Source organism: Pygocentrus nattereri, chromosome 22, assembly GCF_015220715.1.
Source record: "Pygocentrus nattereri isolate fPygNat1 chromosome 22, fPygNat1.pri, whole genome shotgun sequence".
Lineage (NCBI taxonomy): Eukaryota > Metazoa > Chordata > Actinopteri > Characiformes > Serrasalmidae > Pygocentrus > Pygocentrus nattereri.
Window position 1 is genome coordinate 25,947,606 of NC_051232.1, and position 16,768 is coordinate 25,964,373.

At 41.5% G+C, this 16,768-nt stretch overlaps 1 long non-coding RNA gene across 1 annotated transcript in view; it reads left to right on the top strand.

The window, feature by feature from the left end:
* LOC108414789 overlaps positions 1 to 16,768 on the top strand; it is a 94,021-nt gene that overhangs the window by 34,423 nt on the left and 42,830 nt on the right. Inside the window, exon 5 of the long non-coding RNA XR_005129383.1 lies at positions 2,840 to 2,895. This is a non-coding gene — a long non-coding RNA (uncharacterized LOC108414789). The remainder of the gene's footprint in view (positions 1 to 2,839; positions 2,896 to 16,768) is intronic.

The following is a 16,768-nucleotide window of genomic DNA, read 5'->3' on the forward strand; positions in this document are numbered from 1 at the left end:
TGCTTCAGGAATGGAAACTTACAAAGGAAGATCTGTGTGGAATTACCACAGATAATGCAACAAATATGAAGAAAGCCTTTTCAGACTTCCCTTGTGTTTGGCTCACTTGTTTCGGACACAATTTAAATTTGGCCGTTAACAAAGTTTTGAAGATCCAAAGGGTGGAATCTGCTGTCAGAGCATGCAGACACTTGATACAAGGTTTTTCTCGAAGTTGGAAGAAGAAAAGAGATCTCAAGAAAAAACAGGCAGACCTGGAACTCCCCGAGCATGCCCTAATCCATGATGTAATAACAAGATGGGGATCAACTTTTGAGATGATCTCCAGGTTCCTGGAGCAACAACAGGCCGTCTGCGCAGTACTGGCAAATGAAAGGAGTACTTGGCATCTCATGCCAAAAGACTCTGACATATCTATACTTGAGAATGTCAGCCAGCTTCTTCAGACCTTCTATGAGCTCACTGATGCTCTAGCCTCTGAGAAAAGGGTCACACTTTCCTCACTCTCACCAGTACTGGAGCACATCCGCAGTGAAATTCTCGCGGAGCAAGCTGAAGACAATGCACTCACCAGACAGATGAAGCAAGTAATGAGGGAAGACCTTGAAGTCAGATACACAGAGCGGCTGGAACGACTGCTGCAAGTATCCTGCTTTGTGGATGCTAGGTTTAAGGGAAGCTTCTCTAAAAACCTGGATGACACAGTTGAGGCATGTGTTGAAGAAGCTGTAACCATTGCAACAGCAGTGTCTCCATGCCAAAAACAGCCTCAAGAAGAAAGAGAAGAAAATGAGGTAGGAGAGGGCAGCAGCAGCACCACTACTGCTACTAAGAGGAAAGGGAAAGGTCTGTCTGCGTTGCTACAACAAATAAGTTCATCCAGGCAAAACAAGGCAACCTCAGAAAATAAAAACATCCATGAAAAGGTCATGTCTGAGGTCAAGACATACATGTCTCTTCCTACTATTGGAACTGATGCTGACCCTCTGGCTTGGTGGAAAATGCATGCCGAAGGAATGCCCTTTTTGGCAAAAGTGGCAAGAAAATATCTTTGTATCCCTGCCACAAGCGTGCCTTCTGAAAGAATGTTCAGTACAAGTGGACATATTCTGTCACCTCAGCGCTCAAGATTGAGCCCAGAAAAACTTGACATGCTTACGTTTCTGCATCATAATCTGGCTTGAATATTAAACACAAATGATTGCTGCGATAAAAATCTGATCTCAGGAAAACTGTTCAAGAATTCAGCTGCACTTTTTCTTTTTTTCTACAAAGACAAAGTATTTTTTCTTTCTAAAGAGACATTCATTTTTATTTAAAGATTTAGTTTTTTTCTCCTTCTAATATTGCAGTTTTTGCAAAAACAGGTGTACAGCTTTTTTTTTTAAGGAGATATTTTGTATATAATAGTTCCAGGTTTCAACTACAATAAATAGTTAATTAAACAAAAAAAACGTTCGTGGTAATTTCTTTAAGGGTCAGTGTATCTTTTAATAATATATGTAACAATCCATGATACCGCGATAACCGTGATACCGCGTATTTTCTGAGACGGTTATCATACCGTGAAAATCTCATACCGTTGCAACCCTACTGCCAACACCAAGGAGATGGTAGTGGACTTTCGCAGGGTTAGGCCACCCACACAGCCAATCTCTATTGAGGGGGTTGAAGTGGAGAGGGTAATGACCTACAGGTCATCTTGGGCTGCAACTGGTTGATAGGTTGGACTGGTCAGCCAACACAGACATCCTGTACAGGACGGGTCAAAGCAGGCTCTACTTCCTGAGGAGGCTGAGGTCCTTTAATGTCTGTAGAAAGCTCCTGCAGATGTTCTATCATCTGGCCACCCACTACACACCATCATGGACAGGAGGAGCGTGTTTAGTGACAGGTTGCTGTCACAGAGCTGCTCAACCGACAGATTCAGGAAATCCTTTGTCCCCAGAGCCATCAGGCTCTTCAGCTCTTCCCAGGGGGGCCAGCAGAGAAGGGTGGAGAGGAGGACTGAATCTGAATCTCATGCTTATCTTGTGTTTCTCTTGTGTTTCTCTGTTCATCTGCACATATAGACAGTGTGCTGCACATAGTGCACTTTCTGTATACCTCATTGTGCATCTTGCACTTCTGGACACTAGACACTTTATTTGGTAGAGTATATGCACTTTTTTATTTATTCATTCAGTGTGGTCATATAGATTGTTGTATTTTATAATTGTACATGTGCCTGTAGATAGGATCTGGTATATGTATTCTTGTTATGTCTACACCCTTATTATGGTTACTGTACAGTGTTGTGTGTCTGCTACTGGCTGCTAAATTTCGTTCGTGATCAATAAAGCATCCATCCATCCACCCATCCATCCATCCATCCATCCATCTAATCTGTCTCACCATGGTCAAAATTCTTGCACTTCAGCTGAATGACTGAATATGCTTACAGTGTTTTGACCAAACAATGTGATATGTAATGTATATTTCCCTAATAATAAACATTATAATAGGCCATGTACTGCCCTGAACATGTTATGTTTATGTGACCTGCATGTTAAAAGGTTGGATGAAAGGGAGTAAATGCCATTTTAAGTGAGCCGCCTACCAAACAAATCACATTGTATATTTCCTGAACCCCCTTACTAGTGATAAATGATATTTAGAGCTCATTGTATCTGTAAAAGTTAATCATTCTGAATCACAAATGGAGTGTTTGTTCTCTAGACAGTACAAATAAAATATAATTTAGAACTTCAAATTTTGGTAGAAAATATGTTACATGTCCAGTAAAGTACCATTTATAAATGTATGTATGTTACATATCTTTTGTCCTTTATTTACACAGAGCAAAATGTGAAACTGCCCCAAGTGGAATGAGCAGTTGGTGTCTGCAAAAAGTTGGTGAGTGCCTTCTCTAATTAATTGAAGAAAAGTGATGTGAACTGGCTAATAAACTTTTTTGTATACATATTCCAAATTTAATATGATCCACTGTGTTCGGTAATCGTTTGGGAATCAGCTGCTGAATAATCAAGGGTCTTTTTTTTTTTTTTTTTGCACATTGCGCTTCATAATGCACTACAGGTTTATAATGGGTGGCAGGTCTGGAATGCAGGCAAGCTAGGCTAACATGTGCACATGTGTCTTATTACAATGCTGTTGTAATACATGTAGACTTTGGCTTAGCTGAAACAAACAGGGAAGTCATCTAGATGCCAGCATATGTGCTCCGAATTGCGTACTCCTGAGCCCATTAGTTTTTTTCATGACAGCAGCATGTGGCCTTTTAATGCAGTGCCGTTTGAGGGCTGGAAGGTCACAGGCATTTGATATTGGTTTTTGGTCTTGCCACATAGACAGATGTTTTTCCAGATTCTCTGAATCCTTGGATTGTATTCTCCGCCACAAAGGATGAAATACCAAAAATCTTTGAAAATTCTCTTTGAAGAACATTGGGCCTCATTCACCAATGATTCTCAAGAAGAAATCTCTTCTTAAATCACATTTACACAGTTTTCATGAAGGCTCTTGGATTCAACACTGATTTCTTATCCAAGCTTTATTTTGGGCAAGAACAGAAGCTATGCACACTCAAGAGCACAGTAGTGCGAGTCATTCTCCTGTTTCATAAAACGTTATCAATCTGACAGACTTATTCTTAGGACCTTTCTCAAAAGCAAATTTAAGAAAAACTTAAGAACATACTGGTGAATGAGACCTATTATTTTTAAACAGCTAAAGCATTATTTGGCAAGGTGGCAAGCCCCAACCCATGTTCGCTCATCAAGAACTTGGTTTTTCCCTGGATGCTCCTTTTATGTTGAAGAATGATTGTATCATCTGTTTAAGATTTCTTTGGAACATGTTGCAGGCCTCAGTGTCAGAATTAATGTATGTGTGACACAACAGACTCAGAAACTGAAGAAGGATCCATGTGCAGGTTTAATAGTAGAAGGGGCAACCCAAAACTCGTGGTCAAAAGGTATAGAAAAAAGGTCAAAACCAGTAAGCCCGTTTGAAAACCAAACATCCAAAACAAAGGGGCAAAAGGCAAAGGCAGAAATCCCAAAGTCCAGGTAGAGAGTCAGATACACAAGACAGATAGATATTCCAAAACGCTCTGGCTGAAAGGAAAGGGTTTTTAAGCAGTGGCTGATTACTGAAATAAGGTGCAGGTGGTTAATGTGGAAGAAGGCTAGTACTCTGGGGACTGAGACCTCTTGTGGCCATCGCTGACAGTATGTTTACTGAACACATTTCAATTGATAAGGTAAAGCACTACATATGATCAAAGTGAATTTACAAATCATAATAATCTGTTGTTATTTTCATTTAACCTACAGTCCTATCCTTTTTAGAATTGAGTCTGTATAAAATTCTGGTACTCTGTGTTAAGTATTAAGTAAGTGTTATTAAATTAGATATTGCCCCTGGATTTTGTTTGTGAAGCCCACTGAGACTGCAGTGACCTAAGTGGCTAAATTGAGGCTAATTCAAGTGAGTTTGGCCTTTAGAAATTTGCTTCAAATTTGAATGCCCCCTTGGTTAAGTGAGAAGGTAAGGCTATTAATCAGTCGATATGTGTCCAGCTGTGGCTTTGTGTATTAGTTTGAAAAAAAGAGCATAATTATCCCAGAAGTTAAATCAGCCAGAGCAGCTTGAGCCAATAAAAGAGAATGAGTTGTGTTTTTCCTAGTCAAGTGATTTCCACTTGAAATTATGAGGCGCTTACGTAAGTCTGTTGGATTTAGGTTTTTTTCACAGATTACTCAACTATTTGACGTTAGTGGAACATTTTTGATTGTTTCTGTTACCATTAAAAACTGGAGAGATTGGCACAGCTAAACCAAGATTTTATTGACTAACTTAAAAAAATTATACTGTTTTTGGTTTTAATCCTTTTAATTATTAACCATTTTCTCATAAATGTATTTAACAGATGAGTAATTTTAATGAAATAGCATCCTGTTTACTTGATACCTTCTAGGCTGGTAAAGCACTCTTAAAGAGTCCTTTTATGCTTAAACAGCTCTTTACGTGGTGAACTGATTGGTTCAAAAGGGGTCTAATGTTACAAGCTGGATCTTCTAATGTTACAAGCTGGATACCATTTCATATTTAAAATTCATAATATTTACAGATTTTTTTCATCTCATCAAGTGTGAATGTTCTTTTAGTTCTGCCTCATAAATCACTGTATATTTCTGAGTAGTGTCCATAAGTCAAGAATGGCAGAAAAAGGTACATTTCTTACAACATTTGAGATTTGATCTAAATTATTGTTTTTTTAATTAGTTATATATAATTATAAATAAATTATTGTTTATTTTTATAAGTATTGTTTATTGTGTATTATTATTTGATTTCTCAGAAGTTATAGTATTAGTGACATAATTAAAGGTGTTGCCAAGGGTGATCAGTGCCATCCTAGAAAGAAGCATGTCCACCCTTCTGGAAGTCCCAAGTTATGGAAAGTGAGACAGCTTTCATCAATAAAGCATCAGTTACGTTTGATGGTGAAAATCTTCTATCAGGTACTATCAGTTATAGGATTATTAGCTTATCTTGGTGTGATGGGCTAATTTGTATATTGAGTGAATGTGAACTGGGTCCCATCAGCAGTGCTGCTCTGTGAGCTACATTTTGGCCCAATCCCATTTCTTCTTTTTCCCCCTACCCCTTTTTGAGTGTCACCCTAACCCCTTGGAACTGAGTTACAAGAGGTAGTGGTTGAAATCCTGGTTTACGAAATGGGAAAAGTTTGCCTCCTCACTGCTGAGCTTCAATTACATTTAGGGCATCATATGCCTTCAAAGTGTATAAGACAATTATTTATTATCGCCCACCACTAATTCTTTGGTCATATAAAGCTGAAGTCGGCTCTTCACTAGCTTTTTGAATTTTCCCGTCCCACCTTAAATGGTGCAGCAGTTACATTCTGGTGCTTCAGGCGTCAATACTGCTGGACTATTTAAGGTGGAACAAGAACGTTAGCTAGCTAGCTATGGTGACGCTAGCATGCTGTCAGCGTTTTTTATGCCTGTGTTGAAAACGAGCATAGTACATTGAAATGTGATTAAGTTAATACAATGGTTATGGAGTGAGCCTCTGAAAAACCTCTGTTTGGAGGGCCATGTAGCCCTAACACTTCACCCTACCCCTCTATCTCAACAAAAACTGGGACACCCTAACCCCAGACGTGAACGCGCAAAACAGAGGGCTAAGGGCTAAGTGGTCGGGGCAAGGCTTGAATTGGGATGGGCCTTTGAGTGATCTTTCAGAAATCGATAATTTATAATCGTGTATCATGTTAACTATTTACTTACAATTAGGGGTGGGCTATGCGATTATAAAAGGATTATCGACGCATCTTAATGCATATTTTTTCTGTACAGGTTTTTTTTTCTCACTGTGTGACAACTTTGTACTTTTAAAGCAGTCCATGATGAATTTACTTCCAGTATCTTTTATGAATAAATCAAATGGAAGTGATGTGCCAAGTCAACTGAAAGGCTTTCATTCACTGCTCTTATTTAAAGCATGTGAGACGCTGCTGCCACTCACCTGTTTTATTCAATGATTCCAGAGCTTCTGTATTGGTCTCGTTGTAGAGAGTGGGGGTAGCTAAAAAGTGTCAGTAAAACATCTTTGATACAGGATGCTGTATCTCCGCTCCAAAGTGTGCAACATAACGCAAAAGCCCTGGTTCTCAGTGACTAAGAACGAACTCAAATCCTTGGCAGTGAAAGTTGCGATAGAGTTTATAGTTCGCTTCGCCCTTTCTGAGTTCGGTGAAAGCTCTGACATTGCTTGCTTGATGGTTCTCTGGTTGGCAGCAACTACAATCGGGCGCAAAATGGGTGGAAACATGTCGTGGTTTCTCATGTTTGTTGTGTTTCCAAAATATTTTAGTTATGTGTTACACATTTTGCATATAGTGTTGTCCAGGTCCTTTTTCCCTTCAGTTCGACGTCAGAGTTAGATTTCTGGTTAAAAATAAAAGAATCCTCTTTTGCAGTACAATAAAGCTCTGCTGATCGTTCAAACAGTTTTAACAATAAATGGTCTTAAATGCTGGAATTACGAGAAGATCTAAGACAAACTTCGATAATCTGGAGACCTCTAGACTTATTTACATTTATTATCACTAGAGCTGGTTTCCTGATATATTTTAATCTGCCATGAGAAACTGTCAAACACAAAAAAAAAGTCAGTTTCCGTTCCACCTTAAATGGTGCAGCAGTTACATTCTGGCACCTTAGGCACCATTTGAGGTGGAACGGGAAAATTCGAACAAGAAACTGGAGAACGAGAAACTGACTTCAGCCTCGTTAAAGGTAGAACATTTGAGAGACATATTACAAGAAACTCTTCTACTGTTATGGAAAGATTTCCAGCTGGTGATGCAAGAAAAGCAGCTACAGCTAAGCTAAAGCTCAAATCAGAGCAAAGTAAGACTTCATTTTTGTTTGTATTATATTTTTAGGCTGTGCTAGGACATTAGCATGTACTGTGACATATTTACAGCCCAGATGGACTCAAAATGTTGTGGCACCAAAGGTGGTTTGACATTTATTGAAAGAACAAAATTACTCTTATTAACATTTGCATTGCGACCCCTGAACTAGCTTTTAATGTAGTGTGCACACCACAGAGTTTTAGGATGCCGCTCTTCTACATGTCCAAGTTCCACCTTTTGCGTTCCATCAACATTACATTATCTATTAAAATGTATAAAATAGATTTGGGACAGTTGTGATTTGATTCATCATTGTCCACGTCCACATTGCGATACATCTATCAATCAACACAATTTCCTCATAAAGAACTAAACTACATCGACAAAGTGTTGTGTTTTAGTTCTGTTTATGTAGTTATTTTTCTTTAGTTTAATAATAATTGATGTCTTATTCTTGTGGAAATGATAGATTTAATTTTTATATTACAGACAATTGAAGCATCACTGTAATTTTCATTGTAATACAGTTAGGTTTTTTATTTATTTATATATAATTTTTTGTAGCGGGGTACCTCCTCAATAAAATCTGTGTCCCAGCTGCCCTGGATATTAGCCCCTGTTACTTAACGTCTTCTTCAAAGTCAAGTGAACAGTAAAGACCCCCCCTTGTGGATACATCGTGAACAACATGCTCACTGCATTCACATGAAATGACAGGTAAGGTTGAAGGAAAGATTTGGGAATTCCCTGGTATCTGTAATAACAATTTATAAGGTGAAATGTGGGTCTCTGTACAGTGGATCTGCCTGTTAAAGGGCTAAATTGAATCTATTTAGTTTTGAAACAAAGGTCTCACAGTTGAGACAGATATAAGATTGATGACACATTTATTTTCATACACTTGATGAGTTTCAGCAAAACTGAGCCTGATACATTTGACAAACCATGTGCAATCCCATCATGAACAGCTGGATGCTATTGTGTTTGGACAAATAGTTTAAGCTCTGGGATGGACTGAGGCTTACGGTACAAATGGACTAATCACACACTACCTCGCTGATGAAAGCACAGGTCACATGTTTCTCTAACCAGCTTATGCTCCAGTCTTCATCTAACCTATCACTGATCCTCTGGTAAATCCAGGTTTATATTCTGTTTCACTCTGTCTACATGGAACCAGCCGACCAACTAAGAACCAAACTCCAAAGCAGTGGTCGGTTCTGATCCCAAAGGGACAAGGCCAAATCTTACTTGCCCTTACCCTTTCTCTCTTTATTTATGTAAAAGAGCATCCTGAACCAAGAGCACTTGAGTCAAAGATGACCGAGTGCTTGTTCATCAGAACACCACATGTGGCTGAGGCAGACTCAATATCTTGGTCGGAGGAACTTGCCTGGCTTTTTGCAGCAACGTGCCAATCTTCAGGATAAACCCCCAAAAAAAAGGTTGTCTAGTGTGAGACTTGGTGGCTTTGTGGGAAAAGCCTTGCCTTGTATCCAAGAGGTTCCTGGTTCAAATCTGGCCTAGTCTCTGGTGTGCATGTGGTGGTGGTTTTATACACGACAGCTGTACATTTAGGAACTAAGTCGAAACGGTCAAATTCTCACGTCCTGCTCTATAACCCCTTGTTTTCTGCTTCCTGGAGACCCCGGGGGAGCCCGGATTATTTCCCCCCCTTCTCAGGTACTGCCCTCCGGCGCCAGTGCACCTCCAGGCTCCCTGCAGGATCTCCGTGGAAGGTGACTTCAACTGGCAACCGCAACCGTGACGTGGAGTTCCTGATCGGGATTTGAACCGACAACCCCCAACCACGGGGCATGGCATCTACCAGCGAGCCACAGGATCTCACAGCTAGCTCTTGTTTTTTTTTGACATTTATCTCTCGAATCCCAGCTTATGTACATACAAAAAGAAGCTTCTTACTTAGGATTTGAACCCCCGACCTTCTGCGTGCAAAGCCATAGCTTTTTCAAAGACACCACCATGGCTGCCACGAGAAGCGCTTTTTTTTTTTTTGGACATTTGACTTTGAGATTCCCAGGTTGTTTAAATCTTACGCTAGGGAAGTATTTCACAAAGGAAGCCTCCTCAGTTTATCCAGGCAACATAAACTGAAAGTAAAGCCTGTTAATTGATTTAAAAGCTCGTGCCTCATCATTTGGCTTAAGCTGTCTTGCTAACTGAAAAATCCTGCTTTGTGAAGTCAAATGTCCAAAAAAAGGCTTTTAAGAGTGTTAGACATGGTGGTGTCCTGGTAAAAGCTGTGGGCTTTGTGTATAAAAGGTTCTGGGTTCAAATCCAGCTTAAGAAGACTCTTTTGTATGTAGGCATTGTTAAGCTTGGATTTGAGAGATAAATGTCAAAAAAAAACAAGAGCTAGCTCTGAGATCCTGTGGCTCGCTGGTAGATGCCATGCCCCATCGTTGGGGGTTGTCAGTTCAAATCCCGATCAGGAACTTCACATCATGGTTGCGGTTGCCAGTTGAAATCACCTTCCATGGAGATCCTGCAGGGAGCCTGGAGGTGCACTGGCACCGGAGGAAGGCCGGCGGGCAGTACCTGAGAAGGGGGGGGAAATAATCTGGACTCCCCCCCGGGGCCTCCAGGAAGCAGAAAACAAGGGGTTATAGAGCAGGACGTGAGAATTTGACCTTTTCGACTTAGTTCCTAAATGTACAGCTGTCGTGTATAAAACCTATCACCCTCATTTTGAGCGGCTTCTCGAAGGAAGACCGCTGCTCTTCTTCTCTGCTTCTGTCTCCCTCCTTGCCATCTCTCTCTTTCTCCACCACCACATGCACACCAGAGACTAGGCCAGATTTGAACCAGGAACCTCTTGGATACGAGGCAAGGCTTTTCCCACAAAGCCACCAAGTCTCACACTAGACAACCTTTTTTTTGGGGGTTTATCCTGAAGATTGGCACGTTGCTGCAAAAAGCCAGGCAAGTTCCTCTGACCAAGATATTGAGTCTGCCTCAGCCACATGTGGTGTTCTGATGAACAAGCACTCGGTCATCTTTGACTCAAGTGCTCTTGGTTCAGGATGCTCTTTTACATAAATAAAGAGAGAAAGGGTAAGGGCAAGTAAGATTTGGCCTTGTCCCTTTGGGATCAGAACCGACCACTGCTTTGGAGTTTGGTTCTTAGTTGGTCGGCTGGTTCCATGTAGACAGAGTGAAACAGAATATAAACCTGGATTTACCAGAGGATCAGTGATAGGTTAGATGAAGACTGGAGCATAAGCTGGTTAGAGAAACATGTGACCTGTGCTTTCATCAGCGAGGTAGTGTGTGATTAGTCCATTTGTACCGTAAGCCTCAGTCCATCCCAGAGCTTAAACTATTTGTCCAAACACAATAGCATCCAGCTGTTCATGATGGGATTGCACATGGTTTGTCAAATGTGTCAGGCTTGATTTGACTAAGATATTCATGATAGTTACTCAGCTTTGCTGAAAATGTATTAGAAGTGTACAACACAACATGTGCAATCCACCGTCTCTGTATATTAACCATGAAACTTTTTCCCAAAACCATCACGCATCAGTTTATCCCTTTAACAGGGATTGACTGCATGGCAAGCCACATTTCACCTGATAAATTGTTGTTGCAAATATAAGGTGATCCCAGATCTATCCTGCCATTTCATTTGAATGCAAGGAGCATGTTATACATAGTGTATCCACAAGGGGGGGACCTTCACTGTTCACTTGACTTTGAAAAAGGTATAAAAACAGACTGAAGTCACTATTTCAGCTCTTGAGAAATCAATGAATTTAGGTTAAATCTCAGAGATCTGTTTTTTACTGACATTCCTGTCTCTTTGACATTGTGTACAAGAATGCAACATTTGTCTTGAACCATATCAAATGTTTTTCAAGCACAAACAGCAAAGGGGTCTTTCTGCTGCAGGAGTCTTTGTCGTATGTCAGCTTTGGTGAACTGCATGATCACCTCTGTATTTACACTCTGAGATAGAGCAGAGCTACAAGAGCATTGATGGAGGAGTAGAAACCCTGTAATTTTTGTTCATATAAGACACCCAAAATCAAATACAAAACTGCACACAGCTGCATAGTTCACACTGTAAAAGGAACATTGTTCTGTGTTTGTAACAACTAAATCAACTAATAAGCTAAATAACAACCAATGCTAAAAGCAAAACTTTTTCCATGTTGGTGGGTAGTTGTTGTCAATGAAATCCGTGCCTATCTAATGCAACCAGATGGAAAATAAGACAGTGCTACACCATCTGTTACTTGTAAAATCTTCTATGTGACTGGTATATATTATGCCCTCCCCAGAGCAAGTCAGTCAGGTTTGCAGATATCTAATGGTAACAAGCTTCTGTCATATTCAGTGACAGGCTTTACATTTAGGACTTTACTGAAAAAGTCAATGTAAAAGTGTTATGGACAGATTAAGAGGTAAAATTACATAAGATTTTAACTAGTATATGTAATATTAGCACCCACCACATAGCAGTTGTTAAGATAATTTGGTAATAGAAAGGATGGATCTGAGTTGATCAGTGGCCTTAGTAATGGCATTAAATTTGTAAAAACAATACTAGACATTTTTGACTTATTTGAAAAAAAAAAATCAGCAAAAGAAAAACTTTTAACACCAGTGCACATTGCACATTAATGACACCTGGTGGTTAAAAGCATGAACAGCAGCTATAAATTAGCTCTTTCCTAGAGGATGTTTTATGAAAGGAATATATATATATATATATACAGACACTGTATTGCCAAAAGTATTCACTCACCCATCCAAGTCATTGAGTTCAGGTGTTCTAGTCACTTTCATGGCCACAGGTGTATACAACCAAGAACCTAGGCATGCAGACTGCTTCTACAATCATTAGTGAAAGAATGGGTTGCTTCAGTGAATTCCAGTGTGGTACCGTGATCGGACGCCACCTGTGTAAGTGGCAAGTGGGTAAGTGTGTGTAAGTCCATCCATCCATTTTCTAAGCCGCTTCTCCGTCAGGGTTGCAGGGGGATGCTGGAGCCTATCCCAGCAGTCTTCGCGCGGAAGGCAGGATACACCCTGGACAGGTCGCCAGTCCATCGCAGGGCAGACAGACAGACACTCACACACTCACACCTAGGGGCAATTTAGCACGTCCAATTGGCCTGACTGCATGTCTTTGGACTGTGGGAGGAAACCGGAGAACCCGGAGGAAACCCACGCAGACACAGGGAGAACATGCAAACTCCACACAGAGAGGACCTTGGTCACCCGGCCGGGGAATCGAACCCAGGCCCTCCTCGCTGTGAGGCGACAGCGCTTATAACAAAGTGGAAGTGATTGGAAACGACAGAAACTCAGCCACAAACCGGCAGGCTATGTAAAATGACAGAGCGGGATCAGCAGGTGCTGAGGCGCATAGTGTGCAGAGGTCGCCAACTTTCTGCAAAGTCAATCACTACAGACCTCCAAACTTTGTGTGGCCTTCAGATTAGCTCAAGAACAGCATATAAAGCTTCATGGAATGGGTTTCCATGGCTGAGCAGCTGCATCCAAGCCTTACATCACCAAGCGCAATGCAAAGCATGTAATGCTGTGGTGTAAAGCACCGCCACTGGACTCTAGAGCAGTGGAGACGTTTTCTGTAACGAATCACGCTTCTCTGTCTAGCAATCTGATGGATGAGTCTGAGTTGGCGGTTGCCAGGAGAACGGTACTTGTCTGACTGCATTGGGCCAAGTGTAAAGCTTGGTGGAGGGGGGATTATAGTGATTATAGTGGGTTTTTTTTTCAGGAGTTGGGCTCGGCCCCTTAGTTCCTGCTTCAGCAGACCAAGAGATTTTGGACAAGTTCATGCTCCCAACTTTGTGGGAACAGTTTGGGGACGTCCCCTTCCTGTTCCAATATGACTGCGCACCAGTGCACGAAGCAAGGTCCATAAAGACATGGATGAGCCAGTTTGGTGTGTAACAACTTGGCTGGCCTGCACAGAGTCCTGACCTCAACCCGATAGAACACCTTTGGGATGAATTAGAGCGGAGACTGTGAGGCAGGTCTTTTCTTCAAACATCAGTGTCTGACCTCACAAATGCGCTTCTGGAGGAATGGTCAAAAATTCCCATAAAGACACTCCTAATCCTTGTGGAAAGCCTTCCCAGAAGAGTTGAAGTTGATATAGCTGCAAAGGGTGGGCCGACATTATATTAAACCCTACGGATTAAAAATGGGATGTCACTAAAGTTCACATGCGTGTGAAGACTGAATACTTTTGGCAATATAGTGTTTGTACACATCATATATAATTTATTATGTGTGTTGTGCTGCTATGAGTGGATCAGACACAGCAGTGTTGCTGGAGTCTTTAAACACGTCAGTGATTATAGTCCAGCAGCAAAAAGTATCCAGCCAGCAGCATCCTGTGACCACTGATGAAGGACTAGAGGATGACCAACACAAACTGCAGCAACAGATGAGCTACTGTTTCTGACTTTACATTTAAAGTCTAAGATGAGTGGACAGTGAGTGTTTAGAAACTCCAGCAGCACAACTGTGTCTGATCCACTTGTACCAGCACAACACACACTAACACACCGCCACCATATCAGTGTTACTGCAGTGCTGAGAATGATCCACCACAGAACTGTGTATTAACTCTGCTCTGTTGGGGTCCTGATCACTGAAGAACAGCATAAGGGGGGGCTAACAAAGTATGCAGAGAAACAGATGGACTACAGTCTGTAGAACTTTGTAGAACTACAAAGTGCCCCATATGGCGAGTGGAGCTGATAAAACGGACAAAGAGTGTGGTTTTAATGTTCTGGTTGATTTGTGTACAAAAACCTCCCCTAAAGCTTGCTTCTCACTTAGAATCTCCTCTTTTGTTCGCTCCATGGGCTTTCTTTGGGCTTTAGGACTGTAGACTGTGATGACTACTGCAAAAGATTCATTTAATGGTGAGTGAAACTACAGGGGAATCACACTCCTCAGCCTCCCTGGTAAGGTCTATGCAGGGGTACTGGAGAAGAGAAGAGGAGTCCAGACTGCCTAGTCTCTGCAGTCCTGCCAGTTTCAAGCCTTATGAAGTGACCTAGTCATGTTGCCCTTGATATTAAAGTGCCAAAAAAACATACTTGAGAAAAAAAAAAACATACTTTGAAGTATTGCATTCTTGCATGGCTCATTTTATATTACAAATGATTTAGTGATGTCCGAAGTGTATCCAGCACATAACCACATGGCTCCTTTGCAAAGAAAAGAAGCAAACAGAAGAAGCACAAACCTTGGGGCAGGTTTACATGGTTTAAAGATTAACTCTAGCACTTATATCTTGATTAAGAGTTCACAAAGCAACCTGAGTGAGCCTTACCTGTAAAAGAATAGGTGAAGCACAAGGCTAGGCTAAGGCCCAATCCCATTTCTTCTTTTTACCCCTACCCCTTGTTTTCGAGTGTCACCCTAACCTCTTGAAGCAGAGTTGCAAAGGGTAGTGGTTGAAATCTTGCCCTACGAAATGGGACAACCCTCATTTAAAAAAAAACAAAACAAACACATTGCTTTATTAACAGCTACTTGTGCTGCTCTGTAGGTGACCTGGCCCGTCTTCAGTGATTGCAAAGAAGGGAAAAGTTCAGCTCCTCGCCGCTGGGCTTTAGTTACATTTAGGGTAACATATGCTTTCAAAAGGGGGCTATAAGACCTTTATTTATTATCGCCCACTGCTAATTCATTGGTGATGCGAAGCTGAAATCAGATATTCACCAGCTTCTTGCTCTAATTTTCTCGTTCAACATTAAATGGTGCAGCAGTTACGTACTGGTGCTTCAGGTGTCAGTACTGCCTGACTATTTAAGGTAGAACAGGAAATTAGCTAGCTAGATAGTGAAATGAGAGGGAAGCAGGTGGAAAGGTGAAGATGCAAGGAGTAGAGGTCGTAAAGGTGGATGACTTCAAATATCTTGGGTCAACCATCCAGAGCAATGGACAGTGTAGAAAAGAGGTGAAGAAGAGGGTGCAGGCAGGATGGAGTGGGTGGAGACGGGTGTCAGGGCTGATGTGTGACAGAAGGATAGCAGCAAGAGTGAAAGAGAAGGTTTACAAGACAGTAGTGCCTCCTGCTATGATGTATGGTTTGGAGACTGTGGCTCTGTCTAAAAGACAGGAGGCTGAGCTGGAGGTGGCGGAGATGAAGATGCTGAGATTTTTGTTGGGAGTGACAAGGATGGACAAGATTAGAAATGAGCAGATCAGAGGGACAGTGAAGGTGGAGCAGATTGGAGATAAAGCCAGAGAGGCCAGGTTGAGATGGTTTGGACATGTGTTGAGGAGGAATAGTGGATATATTGGGCAAAGAATGTTGGAGATGCCGGGTAGAAGGAGAAGAGGTAGACCTCAGAGAAGGTTTATGGATGTAGTGAAGGTGGACATGGAGATGGTTGGTGTGAAAGTAGAGGAGGCAGTGGATAGGGCAAGATGGAGGCAGATGATCCGCTGTGGCGACCCCTAAAGGGAGCAGCCGAAAGAAGAAGTTAGCTAGCTAGCTACTGAGACATTAGCACACTATTAGTGATTTTTTGTGCTTGTTATGAAGCAAACGACCATAATACACTGAAACCACATTAAACTAAGGTAATACAATGGTTTTCATAATATTTAACGGCGAAAATACTGACATTTGTGGGTTTCTCTGGCCGCTCGCGCAGTCATCTTGCCAGCTTTTCTTTTTTTCTCATAACGCTCCATTTGGAGCCTCTGAAAAACCTAACACTTCTCCCTACCCCTCTAGCTCAACAAAAATTAGGACACCCTAACACTAGACATGAACGCACAATACAGAGGGCTAAGGGCTAAGTGGTAGGGGCAAGGGGTGAAAAGGGATTGGGCCTAAATGTAACACTGCTGTGGTCTATACCAGAAGTAGTCTGCCCTGCGATGGATTGGCAACCTGTCCAGAGTGTATCCTGCCATCTGCCCGATGACCGCTGGGATAGGCTCCAATACCTGCTGCAACCCAGAAGGAGAAGCGGCTTAGATGTGTGTGTGTGTGTGTGTGTATTCCAGTAGCTGCTAAGTTGAGCTAAGGATAACAAGTTTATGTTGCTAATTACCTTCACTGCTTTAAAAAGAACATGCTTATGAAGAAGGGACAGAGTTGGAGCATTTAGCTTAAACTCTGCTGCTGCACCTTCCCTTATATTTATACCTGCTGTTTGTTCTTTTGACCACTAGATGCCACTAGTGTGCACTGTTTTGAAAAGCTTTGGGTCATTCTTTTTTTAGTGCAGTTTACAAGAAAACTGTCCCATCACATCCCTTCACATCACTTCACTGCAATAACTAATG